We start from the raw sequence: 15269 nt of genomic DNA on the forward strand, positions 1-15269 counted from the left end.
GGTGTAAATTATTAAATTAAACCACTTTAACTTATTATTTAACTTATTATTAAAGGGTTCTTGGATTTCTCCTGCAATTGTAAAATATACGAAAAAGTCATGAAAATCTTCTGAAATTATTAAAATCTTCTGAAAACTGATGCAAATCTCCATAAAAACAGACACAATTTTCATTTCGGGGTGTCGGACTCGTGATTAAAAACAAAACGGCATTGTCAGCTTTCATTTAATAAAAAATGTAATAATAAGGCGAATTTTAACCAAAACAAGAAGTTCAAATACTTAATTTACTTTAAGTCACTGGCATACAGATATAGATCTAAATCTATCTCGAACTCGAATAAAAAAACAAAAAGCGATCTTTTGCTAGTTGATAGTAGCCTAAATCTAAAAGTCAGAATGTTTATCGGCTTTTTGTTGGAAAACTACTATCTACTGTAGATGGCTCGTAAAGTTAATTTAACAGTGATTTTGTACTTAGTAAAGTATGAATAAAATGCAAAGACGAATTTATTTTCTAAAGCAAAATCTTAATTTTCACGTATTATCCTTATCACAGCCCAGAATAGGCCCCGCGCAATCCGTTTCGCATAGGGTCCCGCAATCTGTAGGACCGGCCCTGCTAGTATGTCACTCTGTACGTCTTTTTCCAACATTTTCATACATCAACAAAAAAAAAAAAAAGAGAGAAAATTAAAAGAAAAATAATTTTATCATCGCATTTATCTGAAGATACTGCTCCACGGTCAAGCATCTTGAACTACAGTATCAATGTACTTGCAGTGTTTCTAACCTTTTCCCTAGTTCTGGTGTGAAACCAACGCACACCTAACATATTCACAATAGTAAGCATGCAATGACTATCTTCCTCTTCGTTCTCATCGTCATGTTGGGGGAGGGAGGGGGTGTTCATATGACTGGACCAATATCTGAGACCAGGCAGCTCTCCTGACTTAATATATAGTCTTTCTTCTGTAGGCTTGTTATGATATTGGTGTCTTGTTCGGGCATCTTGGAGAAAGCAGTTTTGACCGACTCGCATTTGCTGGTGACACTTTATAAAGGCAAATATTGCTGGTCCATACATTGATAATAACAAACCATTATTATGGCTTTTTTTTTTTTTTTTTTTTTTTTTTAATGGATTTCGATGACTTCGGTAGCCAATGAATACCAAAAGAGCGTGGCTAAATCAGACATTTGTTTGAAATTTATATAATATTCACATAGTTTATAGTTATGAGCATAATTATGCTTAATAATTTGGAAAACCTAAATAACCACAACACCATAAAGATGATAGTAAAATTTTTTTTAAAATCTTTTATTTCACTTTTATGTATATCCACAATTGCATATATTTTTATAAATTTGATAAGCATCTATTTCAAAAGACATAAAACGGCTGCCATATCCGGTTGTTCTGAAGAGATAGTTCATTATTTATAACCTTGATAACAAAACCTTTTTCCCCCAAAAAAACCTGATCTGATTTATTTCGTTTCAAAAGTTTCAATAGCTCTAAATGTAATGTCAAAAACTATTGAAAAGCAAGTAAGATTTACCCACGTCATATACCGTACCAAGTATATATACACACACACTCTCAAGCAAGGCAAACACACAAACACGCAGCCACAGCTCGCGCCTTAACAAATGTGTTCCCTCGAGTGTCAGGGTGGTATCGAGATGACCTCCAGGGGGTCATCATGAATATTAAATGATAATCTCGTTAATGTTTTGTTTCATTGGCTGCCTGACATGTTCCTCTCATTCACTCGTTCTTTCACTCCGGGGGAGGGGAGGGGAATACAAGCAGGGGAAGAGGGGTGTGTGGGGGGAAACTCCAGATGACTATCAAACTGGACCCAACCATGAGTCTGCCCCTGAATGGAATACAACTATTCCTTTTTCTTGTTCTATACAAACTAGTGGACGCCATTAGACGGGAGTTTTGATTAACTCTTTCTCTCCTAACAGACGATACCAACGTTGATTCCACCTGAATGAGAGTTGTGCGCCCTTGTTATTTGTTATGTCCCTTTATCTTTTATGCATAAGCTTATATCCCCTTAGTTGTCGTGTTAATTAGAAAGTTTAATTATTAAACTGGGCCGAAGAGCAGGAGAGAACCAAGAGTGAAAACTACACACGAATCAAAAAGCATCGCTCGATAAAATCTGTTTCTGACGCCCAGGATCACAATGGTCAGAATGTCCTATTTTCGCGAGGTAGCCTGAAATATTTCTTTGCAGTGAATCTGCAGTGTAACAAGTAAAACGCACAGGCGATGAGATACATAAGCATCCAGACAGTTTCACTGAAAGTTACAATATACAATATAATAATAATAATAATAATAATAATAATAATAATAATAATAATAATAATAATAATAATAATCTTTATTGTCCGTATGGAAATTTGTCTTACAATTTGTGCATTACACCAAACAAAAAAACATTATAACTATAAGAAACCAAAGTGTGCATTCACACCAGACTCACTCATAATTTACATGTGACAATATACAATGAGAGTTGACTTTGATGAGGTGAGGTGAGCTTAGCGTTCCCTTGTGTTCCTGTCCACTCTGACAATGTTGGGTGTGGACATCAATTGACAGGCCTTGACCTCCACTGACCCAGTCTGAACTTAGCCTCAGGGTTACGTTGTTGTTATGACTGTTGAAGAATTGGTATTTTAATACGTTTGATTTTTTTTTTCAGGAATAATTTTTATTTTTCAGGAAAAATTTTTTATTTCAGGAATGATTTTTTTTTTCAGGAATGATTTTTTTTTTCAGGAATGATTTTTTTTTTCAGGAATGATTTTTTTTTCAGGAATGATTTTGTTCTCAGGAATGATTTTTTTTTTTCAGGAATGAAGATCATTTACTTCTAACTCAAGTCTCACTCAGGAAGGCTGGAGATTCCGACAACGGAGTTCGAACTGATAATCAACATAGCAGCAGTCCGAGCACATCAACTCACGACCAAGGAAGCCTTCTTTTGAGATCTCTTAATCAATGCATACATATGGATGATACTGTCAACATTAAGTACACAAAGGTGCCCCACGGAAACGCTTGAAAGACCAGCTTAGGAGCCAACTTGCCTTAGCTGACATAGAAAAGAGCACCTGGTTGCATGCGGCTTCAGAACAAGACAGCTGGAGGTCACTCACAAAGGCTCCGGGTTACAAAATTGAGACCAAAAGAAAATCCACTAGCGAGGAAGACGCATACGGCGAAAAGAAAATCTTAATCGACGACCGGCGGTCAATGGTTATGCTTGCCTTGGATGTGGCAAAATATGTAGGTCACAGCTGGGGCGCGTAGCTTTATTATCTATACGTATATCAAACATTAATATCAAGTTATGACAAGATTAACTTTTTTATTCTCACCTATATATGTGTATTATACGTGTGTGACAGTGTGTTATGTGTAAGTGTGTTATCGGGTCAAGAGGAAGTCACCCCACAGATTGATTATGAAGGTATTTTTCACTAGAGTTCAAATGAATGCCTGGTTTCCGGTTGTTAATAACAGACGGGCTAATGTTCATAGCTATAATTATTCACTGGCAAACAATTACCGTATTGACAAGCTTTGTGGAAATGTAAAATATGTTTTAAAAATTGATCTTGATTTACACAGAAAAAAAAAAAAACAAAGAAAAATTTGCATCAATTAAGGGAGAAAATATGAAATAAGCTGAAAATAAGAATTAGATTTACATCAATTTAATTTTTTAGTGGACATCAGGTGGGAAGAGGCTTCAGACATTGCCAGTGACAGATCTTTGTGGAGACAGCTTGACGCCCAATCTACTGAACGGCGCGGGAGGATCTTAGTCTAAGTCTAAACTGGGTTATCTTAATTCTTATTCTTCCATAAAAAAATAAGAAAATTAAATAAAATCTTGAATATCTAAACTAAGAGACGAATATAATAAAGAGAACAGACAAGATTTGATATAAGCAACAAAATTTCTCTTAACAGAAAGATACTACCATGAAGACGACACAACTTATCTTATCTTATAAAATAAAATAAAGATAGTACACTTTGTTTACCGGTAATCTATTGGCTAGTACATCCTATACTCTTAGGCTAGCAATTCTTGTATGTATGTATGTATGTATATATATTTATAAATTTTATTTCGAAAACGGCTATAACGATTTTCTTTAAAAGTTCACGGTATGTGCATAATAGTGAGAAAAAAATTCTTAACTCATTGGCCACATCGGGAAAACTCGAGGTCGACCGTTATATCGGTTTGAAAATGCCTCATTATCGAAAAATTAATTTTGGCTAGAATGTTTTATGAATGAAAATTTTCCGTGACGTGAACGGGAAAAACGCTGCTTACGTCACTAGGCTTACCGCAGTACACTAAAATATTTCTTTGCAAACAAGAACGAGTTCTAAAGGATCAATAGACCTAATTAAACATTTGCACACCATCTTACTGTAGATTGATTTATTATAGAACTATGAAAGAAAAGTAATGAAATTAAATGTGCCGATATATGATTAGTTATTGTGTTTTGAAGGCTTTATAAATTGATAACACTTGAATTGCCTAGAGCGGTGTAGATACCTTGTACTTTGTTGTTTATTTTGCTGGTGACCTTCAGCTGTTCTATTTCAGCTAAAGCAAGTTGGCGCCTAAACTGGTCTTTTAAGCGTTTCGGTATTACGTCGTATACTTTTTTAGCTCACCAAAAAAAGACTGCCTTTGGCATGCGTTCGTCTGAGATTCGTCTTCCATACAGGATACCGCTCTGTCCAGCGTAACTGACGGACTTAAAGAATTACCTCTATTCAAAGCCCCGGATACACATTTGAGACCAAAGAAAATCTGCTGCCGAGAACAGAGGCAGACGCGAAAAGAAAATCTTAATCGACCACTGTTTGACAATGGTTATGCTTGCCCTGGATGTGGCAAAATTTGTAGGTCACAGCAGGGGCTGCGTAGCCACGGGAAATACTGCAATCCTCATTAATCTTAGGAATCGAAGACAAGCCTTATTATTATTTTTTTTTGCTGTTAAATTATTACCATAAGTTCGTGCTTTGTGTCTACTGTCCCGTACCAAAACAAAGGAAATGGTCATAACAAAGCTTCTCTACTCCTTACTTGCTCACACTGAACATGATATCTAGCCAGCGGCCAACGAGTTTGCGTACGCTGCAGCCTCTTTTTATTTAACTATACACCTCGGTAAAAAGCTTGGGGTTAGGGCTTGGAGATGGAAGGCCCAGTTGAGATCTGAATGGAGGGATGTGTATAAGCAGGCCATATCCCTCCACGGGCTGTAGCACCACTGGGATGAATGGATGGTATGAACTTCTTATAGTCCAACAGTCAGGCTGGGCAGGGCACGTATCCCGTATGGGTAACGAGCATATTGTTTGGCGTAACAGAGGTGTCCCATGGAAACGTTTCTTTAGAAAACTAATGCAATGATTTAAGTCTATTAAGAAAAAATGCGCCATTTTACTTTGTCACAAAGTGCCTGTTTTACCCTATAACGTAGAGATTTGCGTCACTTGATGTTTCGCACTAAAGACATAATGAATGTATACTAATTCCATAATGAAATGTCTGAACGCAACCATCTAAGAAGTTACACTGCAAAGACTTTCTTCTAAGCCAGTAATAGTAGACCTACAATAGTTTTACACAAAAAATGGATTGTGAAACTATAAGACGGATGTGAGCTGTGGTTGGTCTAGACTATAGAAGGACTTAAGAGACTTTATATTTAATCGCCATGTATAATTACATTTAGAACTAACAGAACACTAAATTAAACTCTTCAGATTAGTAGTATTTATATGATCGTTCATTTTCGTAATTACAAAAATATTCCCAAAATGACTTAGGAAATTATTTAACCGAGCTAGGATCGGTCATCCAGGTACTTATTCACTAAAAGAAAAGAAGAAAACTGTATGTTATAGATCTAAAACATTTCTGTATTTTAATTTGAATGTCACTTTCTGTATTGGGGAATAGTTGTGTGAAAGTGCGAAATAATAAAACACCTTTTCTTTGCAATAGTTTAATATGAATTAAAAAGTTAAAAAGTATAAAGCCTATTTTTAAATCAAGGGGTGCTAACTTCTGACTGAAAATGATTCCTCATTGATTAACAATGGACCTCATTCATCAATCGTAAACAAGCAACATTGAGTCACGTGCTTTCTATCTCTTCTATATAAATTACGATCTAATTTTAATCAACAATGGTTATCACGTGACATTATTTTCCGTTCTCTTATCAATATTATCACGTGATCGTTTAGGTGAATGAGGTCCATCGATTGGCTAATAAAAAAAAATTCAAATTTATTTGACTTAAATCTTATGTAAAATCATGTAAAAAGTTATTTGAAGTCTATGCTGTGAATATAATTGAAAGGAAGAGTGCCAAGCCCGATGTGCCCAAAACTCAAACTCAAACCCAAATAACTATAACCAACCATACTTGGGCGAGGGTAGCCTTAATACGCTTGAAACTGGGGGATTTGCTAAGGTAAAATGAGGTTCTGGTCAGTCAGACATTAGTGGCCCTGTCAATCTATGAATGAGAACGGATGAGACCGTTAAGCCATGGATAGGATTTCTCTGGATAAGCAACGGGCTGTATAAGACAGATAAGGGTAAATCATCCAATACAGGCACGAGATGGCCACAAAACACAAACAAACCAAAACACACACACACAAAGGTGGCTCTAATCAACAATGCTTTTGAACCTAAACCCTTAACAAAAAGGGGGGAAGGACGCTGGAGGGGGGGAGCCATGGGGGCTCCATCTTCACAGATACGCCACATCATTTCGCTCATCACGAAAAGGTCGAAGGTCGGGATGGAACCATTCAGGCTGCAGGATGACTTCTGAGCATTCTTGTCTTTCATCCAGTCACGAAAACTTTGTTGATTTAAGTCAAAATAATTGACTCGGCTTGACTGGACCTTCCCATCTCCCATACAGAACTATTCCGATGCTCTTTGCTCAGGTTAGACTTTTTTAATTGTGAAGAAAAAAAAAACTAATTTAAAAAAAAACAAGATTGAATATAGAAGATAGGTTTTAACAGAAACCACAAATCGAATTCATCGAGTGAAAGCCATACAGAGTAGGGCAGATAAGTGAGATATACAAACATTGAAGAGAGTGGTGCAGATAAGTGAGATATACAAACAGTGAAGAGAGTGGTGCAGATAAGTGAGATATACAAACATTGAAGAGAGTAGGGAAGATAAGTGAGATATACAAACATTGAAGAGAGTAGGGCAGATAAGTGAGATATACAAACAGTGAAGAGAAAAGGGCAGTTAAGTGAGATATACAAACATTGAAGAGAGTAGGGCAGATAAGTGAGATATACAAACAGTGAAGAGAGTGGTGCAGATAAGTGAGATATACAAACATTGAAGAGAGTAGGGCAGATAAGTGAGATATACAAACAGTGAAGAGAGTGGTGCAGATAAGTGAGATATACAAACATTGAAGAGAGTAGGGCAGATAAGTGAGATACACAAACAGTGAAGAGAGTGGTGCAGATAAGTGAGATATACAAACATTGAAGAGAGTAGGGCAGATAAGTGAGATACACAAACAGTGAAGAGAGTAGGGCAGATAAGTGAGATATACAAACAGTGAAGAGAGTAGGGCAGATAAGTGAGATACACAAACAGTGAAGAGAGTAGGGCAGATAAGTGAGATATACAAACAGTGAAGAGAGTAGGGCAGATAAGTGAGATACACAAACAGTGTAGAGCAGTGGTTCCCAAACTTTTTGTCTGGTAGACCCCTTGCCATGTTTTCTGGATTTCGGTAGACCCCCTACTTAACTTCTATTGGATTTTTTGCAAAATTCATCAAAAAATTTTTAAAGCAAATTTCTAACTGTAGTGAGTTAAAGAGTGAAAAGTAATTTAAAACTACACTTTAAATTATAGTTTTATTGATAAAATTCAAATTTAAAGTAATTAAAATGAAAACTTATATTTTTACTGAAATCACCAAACACACTGGAAATGGTTTTTGCTGTTGTTGTTGTTTTTTTGCTATTATCCGTTGCTACCGATACATGTTTCATATAGGATTTTGTTGTTCTATGAAGTAGTCCTTCAAACATAAAATATTATTCAATCAATTAATTAATTTGCCTTATGTATCATTGTCAAAGTTTTCGCAAGAGCTGTTTCTCGTGTATTTCTTGATCTTTCACGTGTGGCTCAAATATTTTTGCGCAGAACTGTTTTCACTAACAGGAGAAGGGGTGAAGCTGTGTACCTAGTGAGCACCTAAACCAGTCAGTTTTGGGCAGGAAGGGCTATTTAGACTTGACTTGCAGCCTACCCAGCAGAAAAAAAAACTTGCAGCTATATCCGAACATTGGAAAGGTTTCGTGGGTCAACCCTGTTAAAAATAAGGAGCCGGCCACCCTTAACGGCACCTTCGCCCTTAGGCCACTGGCGGATCCAGGGGGGGGGCGGTAGGGGCGATCGCCCCCCCCCCACTCGGCCGACCCCCCCCCCGGGGGGGGCGGACGAACTTTAGTATAGGATTCACACAATTTGTATACGAATTTATTACTTATGTTAAAAATATATACTAATTATTTATATTTCAACCTATTTTTAGATTATCTCGCCCCCCCTCTAGTATGTTGGCCGATTTGGTGGGGTCGGGAGGGGGCGATGGTATCAATCCCGCGTCCAATTTATTGGTAGAAATCACAGCCTGCTAACAAATCAATTAAATATCTATATCCTAGTAACTTGTTATTGATATTTTAACCGATCTTTATATTATGTCGTTCCTGTTTGCCGATTGGTGGGGGGGGGGACGAATACCTCTTCTGCCCTTCCCACCTAAACCCTTTGAGTGGGGGGGGCGGTCCGTTTTTATGGAGAAATCATAGTTTGTGAACAAAATTAGTTGAATTAATATATAAATTTTATATTATGTTTCTCCCTTTCTGGTATTTTGGCCGATTCGGTGGGGTGAGGGGGGGGGGGGGCGATTGCATGTACTGCCCTCCCCACTCTAGTCCTCTGAATGCTGGGGGGGGGGCGATCCTATTTTTGTGGAGAATCATAGTTTGTGAATAAAATTAGTTGAATATCTATATAATATAAACTACGTATTGATATGTGACCCATTGTATATATGTCGTACCACACTCTAATCTCAAATTGTATCATTAGTAAATTTAAATGAAAAAGGGTTGCACCAGTTGGGAGGGGGCGATACATGCAATCGCATTTCCCCCATCGGACAAATCAATACTTTTCCTTTTTGTATTATAGTTAAGAAATTACAAAATTAAAAAAATCTGTCACTAATATAATTTATATATACTATAAATTAAATTCTTATATCGAGTCGCCCCATACCTATTCTTTAATGCCAAATGCAATCTTTAGCAGAAATTAGTAAAGGAGCGAGGATTAATCGTTTTCACTCTACCGCCATTCCCATTTCCAGACAGAGTTTTTGAAGTTATCATAAGTATTTTAAGAAAGACTTTGCATTGGAAAAGTTAGAATTCAAACGAAATTTTTCAGTATAAGAGTCATGATTGAGATGAGTTCTAAACTCAAATAACGTTTTTATAGTCACCTTTTCCCAACCTTTTCAATCTGATATTTTTCTAGCTAAAAAAAATTTGCGACTATAACTCACGATTTATACTCGAGTTTTCTTGAAAAATATTTATCGAATAAGTTTTTTTTCGGCGGCGATCCTCAAAGCAAAAATCTAAATACGTGGGGTATCCTATCTTTTCAAGGAACAAATCGGTTTTATTTGCAATGTATTATGGGCCTATAAATTCAAATTAGAATATTTTTCAAGTACAACATTATTCGAAAGGTCGTTTTTTAATAGTATGAATAATGAGCTTCAGGTCAGGAGAATGCGTTTCTGCAGTGAAGAATGCAAGAAAACGCTTTTGGCGTCGGGGCTTCGCCCCGAACTTCATTTATGGGTAATGAGTTGTAGATGTCAGGAGAATGCGTTTCTGCAGAGAAGAATGCAAGAAAACGCTTTTGGCGTCGGGGCTTCGCTCCGTACTCCATTGATGAATAATGAGCTGTACTTGTCAGGAGAATGCGTTTCTGCAGTGAAAAAAGCAAGAAAACGCTTTTGGCGTCGGGGCTTCGCCCCGAACTACATTGTGAAGAATGAGCTGTACTTGTCAGGAGAATGCGTATCTGCAGTCAAAAAAGCAAGAAAACGCTTTTTGCGTCGGGGCTTCGCCCCGAACTCCATTGATGAATAATGAGCTGTACTTGTCAGGAGAATGCGTTTCTACAGTGAAAAAAGCAAGAAAACGCTTATGGCGTCGGGGCTTCGCCCCGAACTTCACCAGAGAACCTTATAGCGCTGCCCCAGTTGTTTTGTTTTTCGCCGAAGGTTGAGAAATGCTGCTTTTTTTATTCTCATATATATATATATATATATATATATATATATATATATATATATATATATGTGTGTGTGTGTGCGCGCGTGTGTGTGTGTGTGCACGTGTATGCGTAGGGTTAGGGTTTACTGGGCGTTAGGGTTAGGGTTTGGAAAAAAATCGCCCCCCCCCACTCCAAAGTTCTGGATCCGCTAGTGCCTTAGGCAGAGGCAGTTTGCAGCACGCAGCGGCAGCACTATACCCTTCCAGAGTCGGCAACGCCGATGACCCCAAACCGTATATATGCCGTTTGCAAAGAATTACATAAAAAGGTTTTAATTTTATAACTCATGTCAATGATGTGACCTTGAACTGTATTGTTGCTTAAAGGATACTATTGGAAATAATGTCAGAACTGGGTTTTTGTAAAACAGTTTTTAAAACTACATCGGCTGGTAAAATCAATGTTTTACCATTAGTGTTTTCCGTATTTTGATATAAGTAAAGAGATTTTGTAAGACTCTCGCAAACCATCATCTTCTCTAAATGATGTCGAAGAGAAATTTTGTGGGTCTATTCTTTATCTTTGAGTGTTCTAAAGTTTATCAAATCTTCATCTATTTTGTTAGGGTGGAATTGTCTCAAGTGATCTTCCAGCGTCGTTGGTTTCAAATCGTTATAAAAAGGCAATTAGGCAACCGCTAGTATGACAAGGAAAAAATAAATCCCCATTTTCAATAATCAACGCTGTCAGTCTATATTCTTTTTGTTAAACATTAGTTACATGTAGACAAAATTAAGCTAGTTAAATAAGTATTGAAATTAAATATCACAATTTTTCTTTTGAATAGCAGGATAAGTGTTTAAAGGATTAACTCGGGTACAAATCAACAAATCTTATATTTGTGCACAAAAGAATTAAATTAATTTTAAATGAAATCTATTACCGTAGACCCCAGTGGACATCTCATAGACCCCCAATTTATGTTTTCCCTTTCGTAGACCCCTTGGAAGTCTTCGTAGACCCTTGGGGTCTATATAGACCACTTTGGGAATCACTGGTGTAGAGAGTGGTGCAGATAAGTGAGATACACAAACAGTGTAGAGAGTAGGGCAGATAAGTGAGATATACAAACAGTGAAGAGAGTAGGGCAGATAAGTGAGATACACAAACAGTGTAGAGAGTGGTGCAGATAAGTGAGATATACAAACAGTGAAGAGAGTAGGGCAGATAAGTGAGATACACAAACAGTGTAGAGAGTGGTGCAGATAAGTGAGATACACAAACAGTGAAGAGAGTGGTTCAGATAAGTGAGATATACAAACTGGGAACATCATAGGGAAATATCTGTCGTGCAAATAAAGACACAGATGTAAATGTATTTCATATGTATACTACAATGACCAAGATTAAAATAAACAATATCTATATATTATTATGTCTCAATAAAATCTTTTTATTCTTTCTTTTTCGAACATTATGTCATTAAATTATAAAAAAAACAACGTATGTATTTGGAATGTCCATTATTCCTTCAAGTTAGAAGTACTGTAATGGACCTATTGGAAGCAAACTGTGGTATGTAAATGTTAACTTGTCTATTATTTTAAACAAGCTGCCAAAACTAAAAAATAAAATGATACGTAACTTTAACTTGATTATTGTTTCCGAATACAGGAATCTTGTTTGGGCTAGCTGGCTCAAATGTCTACATAATAATAAGGTGTTTGATCCTAATCACTTGGAATTAACATTTAGAAAAATAATGGACTTTAGGGTAAAGAATTATCTAGTTTGATTTTCATATACCTGTACAATGCTCATGTAGTTTTCCAGAAATAGGGTGTTGGGGGTCAGGGATATCTGATATTGTGTTGATTGTTCTGGAGTATCATTTTTCTGTCTTTAGGGGGTTCATTGGTTAGGTACATAGACTATATATTACATGGACTGCCAACACTAAGGAAACTAAGCATGAGTTCCATTCACCGACGCGTCCTTGGTTGCATGGTCAATTGACTTCCGGTAGAATTTGTTACTATATAAAGAAACCATTCCCGAAGATTTTTACAGCAAATCATAAATGGAAACTTAATTGTCATATACGATGTTACAGAGGTAAGTGTGCACAAATCAATTTGTGACTTAGATCTATGACTATAAAGCTTTATAACTGATTTTCTTAGCCAATATAGACTAATTAGCCAAGCCTGTATTTCGTGTATTCTTGTTTACGACATTAATTTCCCTAATTGGTGCTGCCAGTTTGGATTCTTTGTTTTTCTTTTTTTTTCATCACATTTGATAATTATTATCATTATTTTTACAATGTATATTTTAAATGTGATAAGCAATTTACTGAAAGAGTCAATACATTTTTGAGAGTGTCATTTATTAATTTTGTATATAATGGGTGATATAGGCCTAAGTTAAATCTGTGAATGAGTCAGTCTAAATAAAATAACAATATAGTGAGTCAATAAGCCTACGATCTTACATCTTTACCAACTTTTGTTCAGATCTACAAATAAATTTATTATTCAATTTGATTTTTTCAAGATAATGTGCAGTTTTATCTATAGTAATGGAAAATCAACATAAAAAAAATCAATGATGTATGTATGACTAACTGAAAAATCTGCATAAAAATTTCGGCCTTCAAGTTTTTATTGTTTTTTTTGTTTTTTTTAACTAACTAGAATCCCAAATAACATCCAATTCTTCTAAAAGCTATAAAAAGATATGATATTGTTTCGAATATTTCTTCGCCCAATAAAATTTTAGAATCATTAGGCTCTACTTCAATAGAAAGTGATTGTACACATAAACATGTAGACTTTCACCCAGATGTAGTGACCTATGGCTATAAATTTTATCTACAAATACGACCTTACACACAACACACTATATATATATATATATATATATATATATATATATATATATATATATATATATATATATATATATATATATATATATATATAATAGAACACTAAACACGTAAATTTTATGTAAATGCCCATTTATAAGTTTGTAAAATAATAATTTGTTTTTATAAAAATCTGGCTATGCCTATAGTACTCTTAACAAAATTATGACTAAAAATATTATGAACGTCGAGTTGCTAGATTCAACATCTTTGTGTGTCTTATAAACCCAGAGAATCAAGATATAGAATCTATATAGGCCCCCTATTATATAGAATCTAGCTCTAGTCGACTCTAGACTAGATCTAAGTCTAGATGATCAGCTTCATCTTACCTTGATCATGGCATGATCAACATGAACATGATAATTAATGATTTTAATTATTAATCTGACTTCCTGACTAATGAGTCACTAATGACTTGTTAACTTAAATTTCGCCTTAGCCTTATCTTCTTCATATGTGAATCATGAATGGAAGTGCTTGGCTCACAGTGTCACAGATCGTTCTTTAAACTATTTGAAGATCTACTTTATCTTTACTAACGACTCTAATCTATATCTAGTTTATATCTATATTTTATATGATAATAATAGACCTAGACTCTTATACTTATAAGATCTAGAATCTGTATCTAGATCTATTCCTATACACTGATTGCTACCATTCAATGTGTGGATTCAAGTATTTACCCATATAATGCCACAATATGTTCTTATTGTTTTCAAAGGAGTTAGCACACAGTGCCAGAAGCTGTATAATGATAAATACATTTAACAGTAAGTTTTTAAGTAATTAATAATTTATTTTTAAACGTTATATAAGTCTATTTTAATTGTAAGAATCCATGTGCTATTTTATTTTATTTAAAGCCAATTTATAGGTGAATATTTACACAATATTGTTATGTTGTAAATAAAACATATTATATTCCCTCCAGCCTGTGCAGGGTATTTTTAAAGTGATAATTGGCTCATGCAGGCCAATACCACTCTTTTGTTATCTAAGGTGTTTTCCTTCAAATTATACTTTCTTGCATAAGAATTAAATATATTATGCAACAATTCTCAATTAGAAGTACAGATTATCCAGTTATCTTGGTGGAAAAGGAGATTTCAGATGAGTTGAGACAATGCTTAAAGAAAGTCTTTACATGATTCTTTGAACTAAGTCACTATAAATATTTTGGAGATTTTTAAAATTTAATTAGAATTTTATTATTGCTCACATTAAAAGCAATTGTTCTTTTCTTTTCCACAGATGTATATTTCAAGGAGAAATGATGCTTTCTTATTCCTAAGAGTTTATCAATAGGATGAATGCCACAAAACTCACTTGTTATGCCAGAAACTCTTCCTACGAAACTTCCAGTAAGTAAAAAAAAAAGTAAAGTTTCCCTTTCAGACCTTGTGATCGATAGGGCAGATGATGTAAAGATCATCTGTTTCTGACCATTCTGTTGCCTATGGTTAACGAGGGTGTCATGTGGCCAGCACAATGACCAACCGCCTTTACTTTCCCCAACTAATGTCAGGTACCCATTAGAGCTGAGTGGACTCAGACTGAAATTAAAAATTCCAGTCTTCACCAGGATTTGAACCCCGGTCCCCGGTTCGGAAGCCAAGCGCTTTACCGCTAAGCCACCAGGCTTCCTTCCAGTAAGTAGGGCAGCTTAAAATTTAATACTTTTATCTTAGTGCAAAAAGAATAAAAGCAGTCTTCAAATTCTCCCTTTAAATTTGAAAAGATATGTTCATATTTTAATGTATGCAATAAAAAATTAAGTTTCAAACACTCAGTACAATATTTAATGACTCTCTTTATTTGGGTTACATCAGCATGCTTGTGCAGAAAATTTCCTGAATTTTTTTAAAAATCTGTTCCCTTCACTTTCAAGTGCA

At 35.4% G+C, this 15269-nt stretch overlaps 1 protein-coding gene across 8 annotated transcripts in view; it reads right to left on the reverse strand.

The window, feature by feature from the left end:
* Window positions 1-15269, reverse strand: part of LOC106071555 (uncharacterized) — a 368124-nt gene that overhangs the window by 313855 nt on the left and 39000 nt on the right. The gene's annotated exons all lie outside the window — the stretch shown is intronic.

Source organism: Biomphalaria glabrata, chromosome 16, assembly GCF_947242115.1.
Source record: "Biomphalaria glabrata chromosome 16, xgBioGlab47.1, whole genome shotgun sequence".
NCBI lineage: Eukaryota > Metazoa > Mollusca > Gastropoda > Planorbidae > Biomphalaria > Biomphalaria glabrata.